The sequence below is a fragment of the Periplaneta americana genome, chromosome 6, assembly GCF_040183065.1.
Source record: "Periplaneta americana isolate PAMFEO1 chromosome 6, P.americana_PAMFEO1_priV1, whole genome shotgun sequence".
In the NCBI taxonomy this organism is placed as follows: domain Eukaryota; kingdom Metazoa; phylum Arthropoda; class Insecta; order Blattodea; family Blattidae; genus Periplaneta; species Periplaneta americana.
The window spans coordinates 115,290,409-115,308,220 of NC_091122.1; the positions used below are offsets into that span (position 1 = coordinate 115,290,409).

The 17,812-nt window shown below is 33.3% G+C and overlaps 1 protein-coding gene across 1 annotated transcript in view; it reads right to left on the reverse strand.

Moving 5' to 3' along the window:
* Positions 1 to 17,812, reverse strand: part of LOC138701652 (uncharacterized) — a 447,714-nt gene that overhangs the window by 413,013 nt on the left and 16,889 nt on the right. Inside the window, exon 2 of the mRNA XM_069828766.1 lies at positions 12,982 to 13,330. The gene's annotated coding sequence lies outside the window, so the exon portion shown is untranslated. The remainder of the gene's footprint in view (positions 1 to 12,981; positions 13,331 to 17,812) is intronic.

Genomic DNA, 17,812 nt, shown 5'->3' on the forward strand with positions numbered 1-17,812 from the left:
CATCACATTTAAGAAGCCGTCAATTGTTATATTATAAAAAAACAAACACTTCAGCACATAATAATTCATCAGTGTTAAAAATGTGTTCAAAATTCAATTAAATAATTAGACCTATGTAAAACATGGGATCCAGATTTTACAATGTCTTATACGAAATATAATCATTTTCTTATTAATATACTGAAGGTAGTTAATTTTAAATAATATTGCTATCTATTTATTACTCTGCAGTTGCCATTTATAGCTACATTTTACATCTTTTGGTTATGATATCTATATTTATCTATTGTTCCTTTTTATTTTCTATTTTTCATTTATATTTATATCCGTGTCTTTTATTTTCGTAGTATGTATTTATCTGTTTTTTTTTAATTTTTCATTTGTATTTACACTTGTATCTTGCATTTTTATCTGTTTTTATCTCTTTTTTCATGTTATCGCCAATTTTATGTTCTAAGCAAATTAAGAGTCTTATATGAATGCCGTTGTCAAAGTACAATATTCATTAGGTACAATATTTAATCCTAGAAATAGTCGTTAGTCATTGGCGGCATGCACAGAGTAGTTTTTAGAATACGAAATCGTCATATTGCTTCTAAACTTACATAAGCAGATACCAATAAAACTCATTCCTTGTGCATTATTAATTGGAACTGAACCTTATACTCACTTCTTGTACATTTATTTGGCAAAATATAAGTTAAATAGTGAACTCTGGGATATTAAATCTTCCCAACACTGAAATTCACAGAAATATAAATCTGTGTTAAGTGCAATTCGTGTAGATTATTATTAATTACGAATTGCAATCAAACCTTAACGTCAATGTTCTTAAGTTTCATTAAAAGTAATTACATTGGTTATGTATGACTACTAGACCACAAAATCGTCTAAAAATTAACAAAATAAAATCATATTTAAATTAATTTATGTGTATGGTTATTAGTTATTACAAATTTAAACATCAGGAAACAATCTATGAAATATAAATATCGATGTTAAAAATAATGATTTCTAAAATGTGGTGGTAATGATACAACAAATAAAGGATGTAATTATTTATGAAATTGTTGACGCCACCAGACGATATATCATTTTCTATGTAAATAATTATTCTTTCAGACAGTATGATATATGATAAAGTAAAATGCTGCATTCTGCGTTCTTTCAATCCCATTGCGCCAATTTTCAGGCACTTCATTCGTATAATTGCGAAAGATTGAAATACTGAAATTTAGGGCAAATCAAATTATCTGCAGTCTATGGAACACTTGTGAGACGAGAGAGGATTCAAAGGCAGGGAGCTCTCAAAGCAGGCGATGAGCGCAGGGGAGTCTTCTGAATGGATAGAAAAGAGGTAAGAGAAGATAGGTAAGAAAAAGAGAGCATGAAGAAAAAAGGAGGTAGGAGATAGAGGAGAAAATTCAGAGCGTTCACTTTACTTTTAGAAAAGACTTTCAATTGGATACCGGATGTAACGAAGAATTACGTACACCTTTATTTTCTAAACTCAGCCCTGGTGTTTAACACATTTTGTGAAATTCGCTCGTGCAGAGTGTAATTCCATTTGTACAGTGCCGTGCAATAAAATTTAATGTGATATTGTGTAGTGCAATTATTTGTAGCGTGTTGTTTAATGTTCTTTAGTATAATGTAAAGTTACGAAATAACGTAGCACTGTATAATGATATGTTCACACTATGGCATTTGTCGCTTAGACTCGTACTGATATACGTTGGCACATGTGCTGAGACACAAGTGGCAGATACCTTGAATTTGTTCCTTTTTTGTTTTCATTTCATTTCATTTCATTTCATTTCATTTCATTTATTATATTCCATACATCTTACATTAGCAATGAAGCTTTAAGATGTGGAAGAAGTCAAAATTTTACAAGATTACAATTACAATTTTTACAATTTTGCAATTTTCCACAATTTTTTGTTTTCAATTTTCTACAATTTTTTTTACAATATTTTGGCGAGATGTAGTGAGATGAGGTGAGGCCCGAGGATTCGCCAAAAGATTACCTGGCATTTGCCTCCTGGTACCTGGACACAAATAATTACTTGAAAAATTATCGAAGGAAGATTTGCCTTATATGCATAGAAACCAATATACCAGGCACATGTCCTGAAGGTCCGAGTCGTCTATGCGTGCGTAATGATTTTCTTGTTTATTGCCAATGTTTATCGCTTTTTCAACTGCACGAGGAACCCAATGCGACAAAACTGACTGATGAATTTCGTGCTAAAAGACGTTTGTGCGATATTACTTGCAACAGTCAAATGAAACGTGCCAATGTTATAAAACTTCGAGGGTTATTCAACACTAATGAAAAGGAGATGGAAAATAGGACCCATTTATTTTAAATAACATTTTTGACGGAATTTAACAAAGTTAATGAAACACACAATGGGACTAAATTGAGCCAGCAGAATAGTTTTGAACTCCTATTCTTCCTTAAGGATTGTCCTGTCATATTTAGCAATGTCTAAAATTGTGCTACAGTCATATTTGAATCCATGATCGCCCTTACGTCTTAAATTATTCATAACAGAATTATAAGCGAGAATTGGGTGGACGAAATAAATTGGACGAAATGTCCTCCTGGACGAGACAAGGTACGGACAAAATTGGTACATTGGTCGAGATTTTGGTTGGAGGAAAAAGATTCTACGAAATGTCCTGGAAGTGAATTAAGATATTCGTTCTATTTTATTTCTACTTGTGTGGAGATTAAGAACCAACATTAAACATTCAAGACTCTCCGGGCATATGGTCAGAATGATAGGTGGCCACTAATTATGACAACGAGACAAACAAATCTGACCCTATGAAAGGGAGATAGACTTCTACTTTCCTCTCAGGACATCAATCTGTTCCTTTTTGTTAGTACTTAAGCCAAATACAGTACGTAGAATACAGGAATCACAAAATACCTTTGATTTAGAGAGACATTGTATTAGCACACAAACAATTTGAGAACACCCGGTATAAAACTAACACAAGACTGCGTTAACTCTAGCCCAAGTAGAATGTAAGTGAAAAGAGGAATCGATAACGTAATTGTGTTGAGGCTTTGAGGTCGATACCAAGCGATGGTCAGTGGCTCGAGACAAGGTTGCTGTAATTAGTTCATCTAATTAACCGCCGAGGGACCCACCTGGTTGCCAACGAGGCACAAGTGTCTGTCTTTTTCTAATCCAGACAGCCTGGTTGCTTTGCAAAATATAGGAATTCTTTCAAGAGAATATTACATTCAATCTCCTCTGAATAAGAAGTCCCTTAAAATTTTATATAAATTCTAATTATGTTCATAATTTAATTCTGCGTTTCAAACAGCAGCTTCTCTAGCTAGAGATTCAGCTAATCTAATTTCAATAATAACTATTTTCTTTCCCACCGGAAATTAATATGCTTTTCTGCTGTGTTGTCTGATTTATTTCATGCTGATCATATGATTATACACATTGATTAGTATTTCTCCAAAAAAGTTAGAAAGGAATCAGAAATAGCCTATATTTAAGAGAAATTTTGGTGACAGTATCCCGATATTTGACATGTTTATTTATTTATTACTAATTACTAATTAAATCTAAATTTCTATTATTTATTATTGCTTTTTATGTAATTATAGTTATTATAGTTACACATTCTACATTTGTGTTTAATTGTACTTAATTTCAACATTTTATTTTTTTCTAATTTACTTCACTTTTTACTCAAACTTCTGTGAAATGTATCCTTGTAGACCGCAAATGATATTCAAATTGAAGGAAGAGTATTATGCGTGTACGAGTATTAGCTTAGATGAGCCGGCCCGGATGGCTCAAGCGGTAGGGGCACGGCATGTCCCTATCGCTTGGTCCGAAGGGTTGTGGGTTCGAGTCCCGCCTCGGGCATGGGTGTTGTGATTGTATTAGTATAAGTAAAAACAAAGGAAACAAAGGTAAACAAACAGAAAAACAAAAATAGATAACTTTGGAAAACGGCCTCTGGCCGGTCGAAAATAAAAAAAAAAGATGCAAATTGAACAGGGATGTTTATTTCGAATACCGCGGACAGATGAGCCCACTTTATTTGCAATGGTGAAATCAATAATTACACTTTTCGAATATGCGTAACAGACAATCCACGTTCACAAACTAAATCCTGTTCCTCACACATTCCATAAATCCTTAGTTTATCTTGATTGTTCAACTTGTTGGCAGTTTTATTATTTTTCACTATGTTAAGTTATTTTATAATACGTCTAACCCTCTATACAAAATTACATATGCTTTATATTTAAACATTTATTTAGACGGAATATGTATTATATGTCTTTCTTGTGTTAAGTTTTACCGTACCAGGTTAACATGTTTCAGCCTGTTATGGGCCATCATCAGAACTGGTTGGTGCTGGTCTTGGCGCCTTTTGTTTGTTTCCTTTCGGGGTGTGTTTGTGTAGTGTAATGTAGAGTCAAAGAGTGTATATGTTCTAAAATTGAGTTGTGTGTTGAGAATTTCATTTGGACGTGATTTTGTGTGTCAATATATTTCGTATTGTTCTGGTGTGTTTAATTTCTGGCTTTTTGGTTGTGGCTTTTGTGATGTGTTCTGCAAATGTGGAAGTGTTTTGTAGTTTTGTTATGGCTGTGATGTGTTCTTTGTAACGTGTTTGAAATGATCTGCACATCTACAGAGACATAAACACAGACATGGAAATTCTACATATTCAACCAAAAAGCCAGAATATACACACACTAGAACAATACGAAATATATAGACACACAAAAACACATCCAAATGAAATTCTCAACACACAACTCAATTTCAGAACACACACTCTTTGACTCCACATTACACTACACAAACACACCCCCACAATCAGTTCTGAAGATGGCCCATAACAGACTGAAACATGTTAACCATGTACGGTAAAATTTAAAACGAGAAAGATATATACATATTCCGTGTGATATAGTGCTAAAAGTTGTGTAATCAAGATGCATTTATTTGGATATATGTCTAACTTTTTAACTCAAGTTGTTGTTTAGTCAAGTGTCCGAAGACGGATTTGAACCTCACAAATGATACCAACAAGGCATAACTTATAAGATAACTATGTCAGGAGATAACTGGATAGAATGGCCAATTGCTTTCGTCCTCCATTGCATGCATCGCCGATTAGCTTCACATTACACTAATCAGACTTCAAGTAGTGGTTCTTAATTCAAGACCCCATTAATTACAGTTCCTTCTTCCCCAGAATACTTCGGTTTACTACATTATGTTTCAACCTTTGTTCTGTTATCGTCGTATAACGTATATCATATGCCGAACAGAAATAAACTTTCCTTTTAAATTACCGCCAAATAATAAACTACCTATTGTAATTCACAATTTTGTATTCGAGTTATTTGTTAGCTACACAATAGGAAAGCTCCCCTTGCATTTGATAATTTCTTCTTCGACTAATGAAAATAATAACCCAAAGCGTCACGGTTTTCTTAAGCTTTTAATTTGAACGAATCTTCAATTCCACAGAAACAAACGAAAGCATTCGTAGTTGCTCTGGTGTTAAATTGCTGTTTAATGGAGTGAAATGACTTAAATCGATGTACTGTACAGTTGGCGCGGCTCATTCCTAAATATAGCTCTGTAATTACCGAATCGATGGTATTCTGAAGACACACAGTTGATTCGTAACCAGGGGTAAACAGACATTTCAACTAGTGAGCAATACTGATAAACTTAATCCGTATTTAAAGTCAAACGTGACAGTCTTGCCTTCTATTAGTTTACATCAGTGGTTGTTGAGAAACTGTTCTGAGTCTTCCATTTATCCTGCGTTGTCCTAAGCGGTGTCTTTCTTTCATACTGGCTACATGAGAAAGGAATCGATTTATTTCTGTTTATCTAATGTTGATTCAAAATTCACATAGAAATAAGGATGAAGCACCAGGTATATATGCACTTTCGCAGATGTGAAGTAGCTTTTCCAAGGGTACGATATCTTTGGTCTAGATAAATTTAGAATATACAGGGTGTTAAAAAGTATCCAATACTTTAGAAGGTGCTAGTATGCATCAAAACAAGAAAATAATGTCTAATAAACATGGGTCCTACAGCACATACTTTCTGAGATATGAAGACTTGTTCATAGGAGGTGCTCAATGTGACGTCCATTCATGGCAATGCATTCCTCTGCCCTTCGGAGTAAGGAATCACTCACTCTTTGAAGTTTGTTTTAATACGTTAATAAGAAAGTCCTGATAACGATCCCCAGTTAATCTGTGTGGTAGCAATATGGCTCTATTAATCTATCGCTAAGAACGTCTGTCCAAAAGTTGATTGAGAATCGGTGCTGACGCCTTGTTTCTTCAACTGCATGGAGATTTTCATCAGACCACACATGTTGATTACGAAAATTCACAACACCATCTCTGTTGAACCCCGCTCATATCCGCAACCAGACTTTTGTTTTCAGTATTCCATGCCAGGGTTGTCAATTACGGTATGATTATCTCGTCGTCGCCTGTATTGTAGGGCAGAAAACTGCATTGCCATAAATGGACGTCACACTGAGCACCTCCTATGAACAAGCGTTCATATCTCAGAAAGTATGTGTCGTAGAACCCATGTTTATTAGACATTATTTTCTTGTTCAGATTCACACTAACACCTCCTAAAATATTGGGTACTTTTTTTTAGCACTATGTATTAAATTAGAAACGGATAATGGAAGAGTATAACAGAGCGAACATTAAAAAATGGTAAGAATCTTAAATGAACTCAAGATACTTCCTAAATATTTTATACGAGTCAGTCCCACGATTCATAAATGAGATGTCTTTGGTGAGCCAAGTTAAAATAGGACGAGTCTTTGAAGACTCGAAAAGAAGTTAGCAATCATTGTAACCTAAAACTTTAATGAGGTTTTTATTTTTTCTTACACTCTACACCATTAAATATAATTCTCTAAACTTCACAAGACACCTGTTGTGCAGCGAACACAAAACATTCCCGAATAACCATTTAACTGCTTCCGTGCCGTGTTTAGTTTTTCATTATAAATGTGTTCTTTTGTTTTCACCATCTCCATAGAAACTATTCGTGTCAAAATGATACAAAAAGACGTATAATGAAGTGCTCTAGGGTATAAGTGGTACTATGATACTATGGATTTATTTCAAAAGATTGTTGTTATGCAGAAAATATACAAGGTTTTAAAAATATTTATCCCTCTTGTGATATGGAATTTTCATAACTATAATTTATTCAGAAATTTAAACATGTTTATACAGAGTGTTCAAAAAAAGTACCGGTATCCAACACTTTAGGAGGTGATAGTATGCATCAAAACAAGAAAATAATGTCTAATAAACATGGGTCCTACAACACATACTTTCTGAGATCTGAACACTTATTCATAGGAGGTGCTCAATGTGACGTCCATTCATGGCAATGCATTTTTCTGACCTACAATACAGCAGACTACCAGATAATCATACCGTAGTTGACACCCCTGACATAGAATAATGATACATCGCAAGGAATACTAATAACAAAAGTCTGGTTGCAGATATGAGCGGGGTTCAGCAGAGATGGTGTTGTGAATTTCCGTAATCAGCATGTGTGGGCTGATGAAAATCCCCATGCTGTTGAAGAAACAAGGCATCAGCACCGATTCTCAATCAACTTATGGACAGCGTTCTTGGTAATAGATTAATAGGGCCATACGTGCTATCACAGAGATTAACTGGGGATCGTTATCAGGACTTTCTCATTAACGTATTAAAACACATTTCAAAGAGTGCATGATTCCTTACGCCGAGGGGCAGAGGAATGCATTGCCATGAATGGACGACACATTGAACACCTTCTATGAACAAGTCTTCAGATCTCAGAAAGTATGTGTTGTAGGACCCATGTTTATTAGACATTATTTTCTTGTTTTGATGCATACTAGCACCTCCTAAAATATTAGATGCTTTTTTTAACACCCCATATTAAAATATTTTTGTTTGTTGTGAGTCTCGTGAATTTGACCATGAATAACTACACTAACGAACAGTCTACTACAATGAAATGTTTGTTCACTTGAACAAGAACCTTCGAAATGTTGTGTCTTTGTATAATCAGTAATGGACAAAGCTCGAGCTGCATATGTCTTGTCGTGAACAATTTAATATGGAGACATATATCCTTCTGAGTCATGAGAGTATAGTATGCATGATTATGATATAAGATGTAAGTGCAGAGACCCGAAGTATAGTATAATATACCTGTAATTGTGACCTGACTGTAACCTGCAGAATTGTTTCATCATTTTTCCTCATGTAAGTGACTTTTTTTTTAAGTGTAGAATGATATTGAACTTTAAAAATAAAAGAACAAAATATCTCAGGATTCAGGAGGTAACACAAGGTTGTCTTCTTAGGTCTTTCTAATGTAATTATCAATTATATACAGAGTGCAAGTAATGAAACTGTGCAGATTTTAACAGCTGATTTCCTTGGATAGAGCAAACTAAAAATTATAGCACCGTATTAGTCCCAAATGAATACTTTTCCAAAAGAAAATAATTTTTCACTAAATGTTGACACTGTTTCACTCGATAAGTACTATCCAATTTTTTACTCTCATCATCATTGTCCGTTGCAGTTTTTAAATAAAATGGTCGATTTTCCTGCAAATTAAATAAAAAAGACTAACACATACTGTTATTTCCTGCCATTAGGAAATCTGGCAACCCTATTGCAGTGTCTAAGGGACGGAATGCAGCTATTCAGACCTGAGTTCGCGTGTATTCCCAAGTGAAGTGAATCGGCGATGCGCTGCTACCAAACTACAGAGTATTTCAGTCTAATTTTGTAATTAAATCATACATAATTACAAACCTATAAGAAGTTTGTTTTATTTATTTTACTGTATTCTACTGCCCCCTTCAATCTGCACTGCTGAACTGTATCACTTTCACTTCGTATAGACTTACGTATTTATTATAAATCTTTATGCTATTTTTCCTCGTGGATTTACGATTCCTCCTGAATCCTCTTTACAATTTCCTATTTTTTCTCGTCTACTATTCTCAGTCGTCCTTCAGCCAAGTGGACTTAGCCATTTGTAAAGATCCAAATAGTTAGGATATTCTCCTCCATATTTCATCTTAAGAAAGTAGAGCAGTAGTGGCAAAAATACCGGAACGACACTTGTAGCTGATTTCAGAGCCTTGTCCACTCCAGAGCACGATAGACTGGTAACTAAGACTTTCGTGGTTCGAATCCTGCCTGGGAAGAAATCTTTTTTTTTGTTCCTTATTCAAATTTATTCCCAATACGTTTCATTGCAGCGACATTTTACTACGGTACTTAATTAACTTATTATTCCTAGAACATGAATTTTACCAGCTTATTTTCTAATGTTTTCGAAATGGGCTACGTCAGCAGTCGAAACTACAATTTCAATAGATTACTCGCTATCTTGTAAATGCGGGCATGGCATGCGCAGTGGCTCATTTCGGGGATTTTGATTATACCGTCGGTCCGGTTTTTTTTGCCACTACTGTACATGAAAGTTTCGAAATGTTGTGCATTTATATATAATCAGTAACGAAAGTATAACAACGTAAACTTATTTCAAAAGTGTAGTAGTCTCTGTGTGTATACACAAAAACTGTGTATGAATTGTAGACTGCACTGTTTCTTTAGAACTCCTAAACATTATTCTCTAGTCTACAATATAGAGGAAATAAGATTTATTTCTTGTAAACCATAAGGAACTAACATACTCATTTAGTTTAACAAAGTTGCTAGACATCTGAGTTAACCCAACTTTCTCGAATAGTAGCAATAGAGAGAAACTTTCCTTTCAATTGTTATCAGTTGTACTGAATCTGGACGGTGATAACAGTCAGCTATTCTATATGTCCGTATTTGTAAGCCAAGCACAGGCCAAGCAAATAAAATAAAACTATTTTCGTCACTAGGAAACCACCAAACGACAATGAGGTGACGACGTTCGGGCTGAATATATACGCATGCATACTACAGGCTATTTTGTAACACAATGGGAGGAAAACAAGGTAAGAACGATTTACTATAAAGTTGCAGAGAAAGATAATATATAATAAGAAAATAAAATCAATTCCTCGTTAATAGCAACACCTGTAAAGTAAGACAGTAAGACTTTATGTCAGTAAGTAAGTAACAGATCTTAAATATATATGCTATTTTAATAGAAAGATTCTAAGAGATCCAGCAAGGAAAACAACCAAGAAACACACATACATATCACAAAAATATATATTTTAATATCGCTGATGAAAATATCTTTCTTTTTTGGATAATCTCCTGAAATTAAGCAATATTGCGTTACATTCAGTAATTTGGAAGTACGAAAATTATAAATTCGCAGATTGATCCAGTTCATACATAAACTTAACTATTGTTTTATTTTCCCTTCAGTTTCTAAATAAGAAAGGAGGTAAGTTGTGATTATATTTTATACGTGACAACTAAATAGACATTTCTAACGCATAATCACATTAATAATTAATTCTGTTGATATTTTGATGTTACTTTATTTTATTTTGTAAAATACAGTACTTACTTCATTTTCAATTATTCTCATTTTACAAATGTTCAAAACGCACTTTACACATACATTAAAAGCTGTAAATACATCACACATACGGTAATGCATGCTTTTATTGCAGCAAACAAGTCCAAAGTTTAAAACTTTAAAACTATAATGATAATAATATTATTTGTTGCTCAAATAAAATTCATGATATTAGTAAAATTCAATATTACCTACAACTGCTCTCTTTCTCTGTTAACTACAGACGCTATCATTGTGTGACATGGCCTCCTTAGTGGATCTCTTAAACATAACGCTGGTACAAAGGAACTGAATGTTGATATCAACGTTACCACGTCCACTGAAAGAAATTATACATACACAACAGTTTGCTATTTAAGTCGAACCTGAAAATATTACTGTTAGTATTACACAAAGAATAAACATTAATGTATATAGAAAATTTCATGATACTTGTGCACTTTTTCTATCTATGGACACAGTTACTATATATTATATAATAAACCTAACCTAGGAAACATATAAACATTATATTCAGAGAAAAATTCAAATAAAAGCAAGGTTAATCACTATAACATAGCTTTGAACAAATCATTTGACTAAATTTCATTATAAACAATATTACTAATAGTGCTTAATTACCAACATATTCTAGAAGAAATATAAGTATATACGAAAAGATAATTAATACATAAGATTTTAACATATTTTCCATCTCTAGTAGCGAAAACATTTATTGTAGATGTTGGCATGTAAATAAACATAAAAAGCACATGTATGTGAAAACGAATTAGGAGATATTGAAGACAACGGAATGTATTAACTTCTAAAAATAATGCTCATATCATATGACAGCTTTATAACCAAAATCTTTCTGAAACTGAGACTGAAATATTTCTAAAATGAGAGGCAAAGAATGTTAATTAACAGAAGGTATTGCTAAATAAAGTAACCCAACATATATATTAATGTGTGATAGAAGTATCGTCATAGCTTCACATACAATGCACTTAATTTTGAAAGGAGTCCCTTAAAGACTATGCTAATTTGAAAATATTATAATCTAAGTACATAAAGAATCAATTTCTCTACTACTGTATCACGATATAAGTATTTTGTAAAACAATATTAATTATAAAGGATGATTTTGTTAAAGAGAAAATTCCGAATTAATTAAATAGCAAAATTTATATTGTATTGAATATACTTTTCTATATGAATGTGTGAATATTAAATTCATATTATTAATCGTAATTTAAAAAAATGACATCCTTCGCTTACAAGCAAACATTCTGATGGGGGCAGATAAGAAATTAAAAATTTTTTCTTCCACCATGTTGATAATATCAAAACAAATGCTTATACAAATTTTGATCACTCGACCGCAATTACGAGGCCGTCCAGAAAGTGATTTTTTCTTGGGTCGTTTACAGAAAAATAGTACAATTTCGTAGAAAGATATATTGAAACAAATACAACAATTGTTGCGCTATTTTTCAACATATTCCCCATCAGAAATGACACATTTGTCATACCGGTTCGGATCTCTGGCGGCAGACTTTTACGACACAAGGATACAAAAACTGATTCCATGGTATGACAAATGTCTCAATTCCAGTGGGGGATATGTTGACAAATAACGTAAAAAATTGCTTTTCTGTTCCAATAAATATTACTATGAAATTGTGCTTTTTTCTTGTAAACGACCCAAGAGAAAATCACTTTCTGGACGATTGCGGTGGAGTGGCCAAAATTTGTATAAGCACTAGTTTTGACATTATTAACGTTGTGGAAAAAAAAGAATTAACTCTTTTATCTGCTCTCATTAGAATGTTTGCTTGTTAGAATATCATTCAACAAAAAAGGAATGAAATATATTTACAGGCTCGTCTATTTAAAGCATCCTGTATAATTATCGTTAGTATCAATAATATTATAAGTATATTTGCTGTGACTTTGCAGGTACAGACCGATTATTTAGTCCTGACAGCTCAGCGACGCGAAAGAGGGAGAGTAATAGGAGTGGGGAGAGTTCCGGAGTAGAGATAAGGGCGAGCAGTCGGTAAAGGCAAGCGAGTGAATAAACCAAACACCCCTTGGCGTAACTAAATGGACTCGCCTGTCCCACGCGCACATCTCCGACGACTGTCAGGACTAAATAATCGTACTGTAGTATTCAACAAATATTTACAATAAGTCCACATTTTTATATTCTTCTTGCTAAATATATCCGTTTTCATCTGTGTGATAAATATTACACCTATCAGAAAAAAAAATTCTTCGCTGACATAGTGTTTCAATTACGATTTTAATAAGACGAAAATAAAGATAAGCCACACTAATAAGTAACGAAATTAGAAAATTCCATTAGAAATTGACTCAAAAAACTCACCTATAGCGGCATTTTGAAAACTACGTCCAGAGACGGAACAAATCCAGAGGCTACCTGTTCCTTATCTCCATGGTGATGGCGTTTGATGCTCATTTGTCACGATGCTACAAGAGGCGAGGATTTTCTCTTGGGGGCCGGAAGCCGCCCAACACAATGGCGTGAGACCTGGTCCCATCTCCACCAATCACAACAACAATGTACTCCACCCTAACCATTACAAATATGTGATGCGCACTTCATCCCATTGATGATACGCTCTTGATGAACAGTTCTTCTTCGCACTATAATTTGTTCAGTTCTAAGTGAAGTCATCTACAGTTAATTCCATTGACAATAGTTGGCAGTTCCTCTGTAGCAAAGAAATTCACTAATCAGATAACAAATTTCTGAATGAAAGACTGATAGACCTGCTATTTTGCTTCAAAGTTTATGATACGATACGTCACAAAATATTTACAACAAAGTTAAAAAAAACCCGGCGTCGCATTTGTCAGGAACTAGCGTCCGATCTCTTTAGGTATTGATAATATTAATTTATTATTACAAAGCTATTATGATAGTAGGAAAATTTCTTGCTGGTTATATTATGATTCCATATATGACAATCGACAATGAATAATCTGAACGGACAAATTATAATCGTAGATGATTAAAATGGCTACTACAAATCAACAGCGGGCACAATGTGTTCTTTGGTATGCTAAATTAGAGAGTGTTAAAAGAGTTCAAATGGAATTTCGACGTGAGTATGGTGTGCGTAATGTACGTAAATACGATTCCATAATGTTATGTTATCGAACATTTGTAGAAACAGGTTCTGTGTTAAAAACCATGCAGGAGGTCGCAAGCGAAACCCAGTACGAGAAGCAGCTATCTCTTGGCTCGTTCCCCAAACTCCCCAGATCTAACCCTTCCCGGCTTCTTCGTGTAGAGTTTTGTTAAAGACATTGTCTATTCACAGGAACCCAGTAACATTGATGATCTGAGAGTAAAAATTACTCAAGCTTTTCAACAAATCACTCCTCTCATGTTACAAAGGAGATGGGCTGAAGTGCATCACCGTTATGAGTTGTGCAGGGTGCGCAATGGGGGCTATGTTGAGCTCTGAGGAAATCTCTCATCTTTCAGTGTTGTATGCACAAAGTTTCAACAATAAAGGTCAGTAGTAAATGTTTTACGCTGTTTTTATTTTATTCATATCCAAACTGATCACCCTGTATATTAAATTCCAGAACTGGATATCATCTCTAGAATACTTCATATTTCTACTTAGTAATTATCACAATATGTTTATCCTTACAAACAACCGCCATGGTAACTCATTGCTAGCGCGCTCGGCTTACAAGCTATGGGGTCCGGGTTAAAATCCCGTTCGATACACTCTGAAGTCCGAGATCTAGGCAACACAGGGATTTCCTCCGGGTACTCTGTCCCTCGCGACATCCAAACAATTACCCCTCATCATCATTCATTACCAGTGCAATTTATACCCACTGCCTGAGGTGGAATCTGGAAAGTCTCTGACGAACTAAATGCTCTACGCTTCTCGACACTAGCGATATCTATGAACCATGCACGTAGAGTCGCGATGAATAATGGCATATTAAGAGCCCTGTCACTGTACCAAAAATATCTTGAACTTTAAATATATACTCTAGAAGCTGGTCAAATATGGAACGTCGATTATATTCCGGAACATATTCCACAGCAAGGCCGGAAACGTGACAATGATGTGATGGAGAGTTTGTAAATTAATGGAAAGGGAATATCTCGAAAAAAAAAACACATAGACAACCGTCTTTTCCAATAAAATTTTAATTTGTACTCGTAGAGAATTTAATAGGTACCTTCTTCGTGGAGTGTAGATGTTCTTTCATAATCACTATTCTAGTCTAGATAGGTCTAAATAAAAAAAAAACACGAAAAGTCTGAGTCAGAATAACCTTACTCCAGCAATGGGAGTTAAATGTTACGAGTCGAATCATGTATATAAAATGTTTGCTAATTTCACTAACTATTTCAGCAAGTTAATAAAATCCTATGGGTGCTATTCATAGACATTTCGCTAGCCTGCACTACGAGTGTGCTAAACTAGCCCCGGCTATCGACTGATTACTTGTACAGGATTCATATTATATCATATCATATCATATCATATCATATCATATCATATCATATCATATCATATCATATCATATCATATCATATCATATCATATCATATCATATCATATCATATATCATATCATATCATATCACATCGCTAACACTGGTTTATGTCTACGAAAAACGTTAGTTCGCTGATCATCCACCGGAAGCCCGCGCTAAGAATGTCTATGAATATGGCCCTTAGAGTTTAAATTATATCTACGGGATTAGAGTATTGTGAAATAATTTAAGTCTACAGAAATACCACAAAGGTTTACATTCAAGTATAAAATGGTCTCAAAATTTTCCAAACAGACGTAACGGAACTTCACATAGAAAAAGTGTCTTCTTCTTAAATATTATCTTTCAAATTTCTCCAATAAAATTAGGTTGACATTAATTTTTATCAACTTTTGTCCTCTACAATCTATTTGAATATTTTCGCAGACATTTTCTATCACTATTTATAACGAGAATGTGCTTCTGGATATGTCATATCTCTGTCTGACTGTCTGTCTGTGTATGTGTTTGCTCGATGTACTGCGATTTCTCCTAAACTATATGAAGGATTTTGTTCACATCCAATATCTACGAGTAAATTTACTTGGGAATTATGCACACGAAATATAATAACTTTTCTTTTTGAAATTAAGATTTTATTTGAAAACAAAAACATGAAATTACGATGAACTGGATATTAGCTCAAACGACTGTTTAGTTATTGATTATCCTACGTAAAAATTGTTCAAAATTTAGTCTTGAAAATATAGTACATCAAATTTATATCAATGTATTATTAAATTTTATACATAAAAATCACATAATTTTCAGATCATATGAACACAAATACAACACTGAAGGCATGGATACAATTCCTTTGTTTGAACTCGTGTTCAGCGAGCACTGTCTTCAATCATAGTAGTAATATTGGCCCTACAACTTAAAAAAATATTAAAGAAATACCCTCATCTATTTAACTCAAACAGTTTTAAATTTAAAAAATTAGGTACGTGAGCACGTTGTTATTAGTGAATATTATTTTTTAAGATGTTATTTATTGCAAGTTATTTATGTAATTTTATTATGTATTGAATTCTCTCTTGAGCACAAGTTTAGTCTTTTTTAGAAGAGTGCTAGAATTTTTTTATATTTACAATCATGAAATTATTTATAATTGAAAAAATACTCTGTATCTTGCATGAGATGAAACAAATGAAGTGACGTCAGCATATCTCCAGGCTCCTACGTCTCGAAGAAATTAATTATTATATGCAGAATTATTTACACTTTTCGTTGCGAATATTTTAACTTCAAATAGCCTCCAGGCCAAGCCAGGTGTAGTCACTAACCCTAGTGAAGAGCGCCTCATTGTAGTACCGCTTGTCATATAAGTTATCTATCTGTTATGTAGGTATAAGTAAACAAAAAACCTAATATATTAAGTTATTTTGATTTTCATCTCACTTTTAAAATGCCGATTTTTGTGAAAAAATATAGTTCTAGAAATTATTACAACATTTATTTATTTTATGTAAATTTGTGAAAAATGAAGTGCATTTATCTACTTCACCGTTTTAAACTATCACATTTTAAATAAGTAAAACTGCTTCAATTCTAGGATTAAATATAGGGAATGCATCATTTTATGTGTAATCCAGACAAAGAAAGCTAATCTTTCATTTCGTCGCATATTAAATTCTTAATGATGAATTTTGAATAAAAGTTGATGAAAAGGAACTACAAACGATGTTCCTAATTCGACTCTTGATCTAAAATTTTGGCCTCCTATTAAATTTGAAATCTCTTTAGAAAGAGAGGGAGCAGGATTTTGTTTTAGTTCGATTATTGAAACAAATGAATTTGCATCATTTATGGCAAATAAGTTACTATAAACAATTATTAGTAGGAGATAGATATTTTTCACTTTCTATCATAATTTTACACCGCTGTAAAGAAGAGTGATACAGGTAAATAAAGTACTGCTTCTGATATCGATATTACAGAAAATTGTTAACAAATCTGGAGTTATTACATAAAATAAATAAATAACTTTTCATCTACTTCAACGCTTGCCTCAATCAAACGCACTTGTGGAATTTTACCGCACTAGCGTCGTAAAATATCTCATTACGACATTTTTAAGAAGGTCAAACTGTGACCAACAGTAGGTAAAAAAGAAACTGATAAAATGTTTTTAGAAGCTTCCTCAGTGACAAAAACTTGTATACCTCAATCTCTTTAGAGTTTTTAATCATCTCTGTACGTCGGAACAATCTCTATTACATTCATAGTAATACTAGAGTGACTCTGCAATTGTAAGGGCGAAACCATTATTTTCTGGTATTAGTTAAAAAACAAATTAACTCACTTAAGAATAACTTGAACTGATATTTATTTATTTCATTTTTAATAGCAACAATAGTGAAACAATTGAAAAAAAGTTTCTGTACAAATAAATTAATCCCTCCTGGCATATGAATAATCCATTATTTTAAAAGCCTACAGTAAATATTTGATTCCAAATAGTAATTATCATTGTGCGCACGTGTTTCTTGACACAGAGTATGAAGTAACTTTCATTTAAATTCACTCAATACAGTTTTTATGATATGATTTTATAAGAATTTCCCCAAGTAAAATATTAGTTTAACTACACATAAACATCAATAAAGCTTTGTGTATTA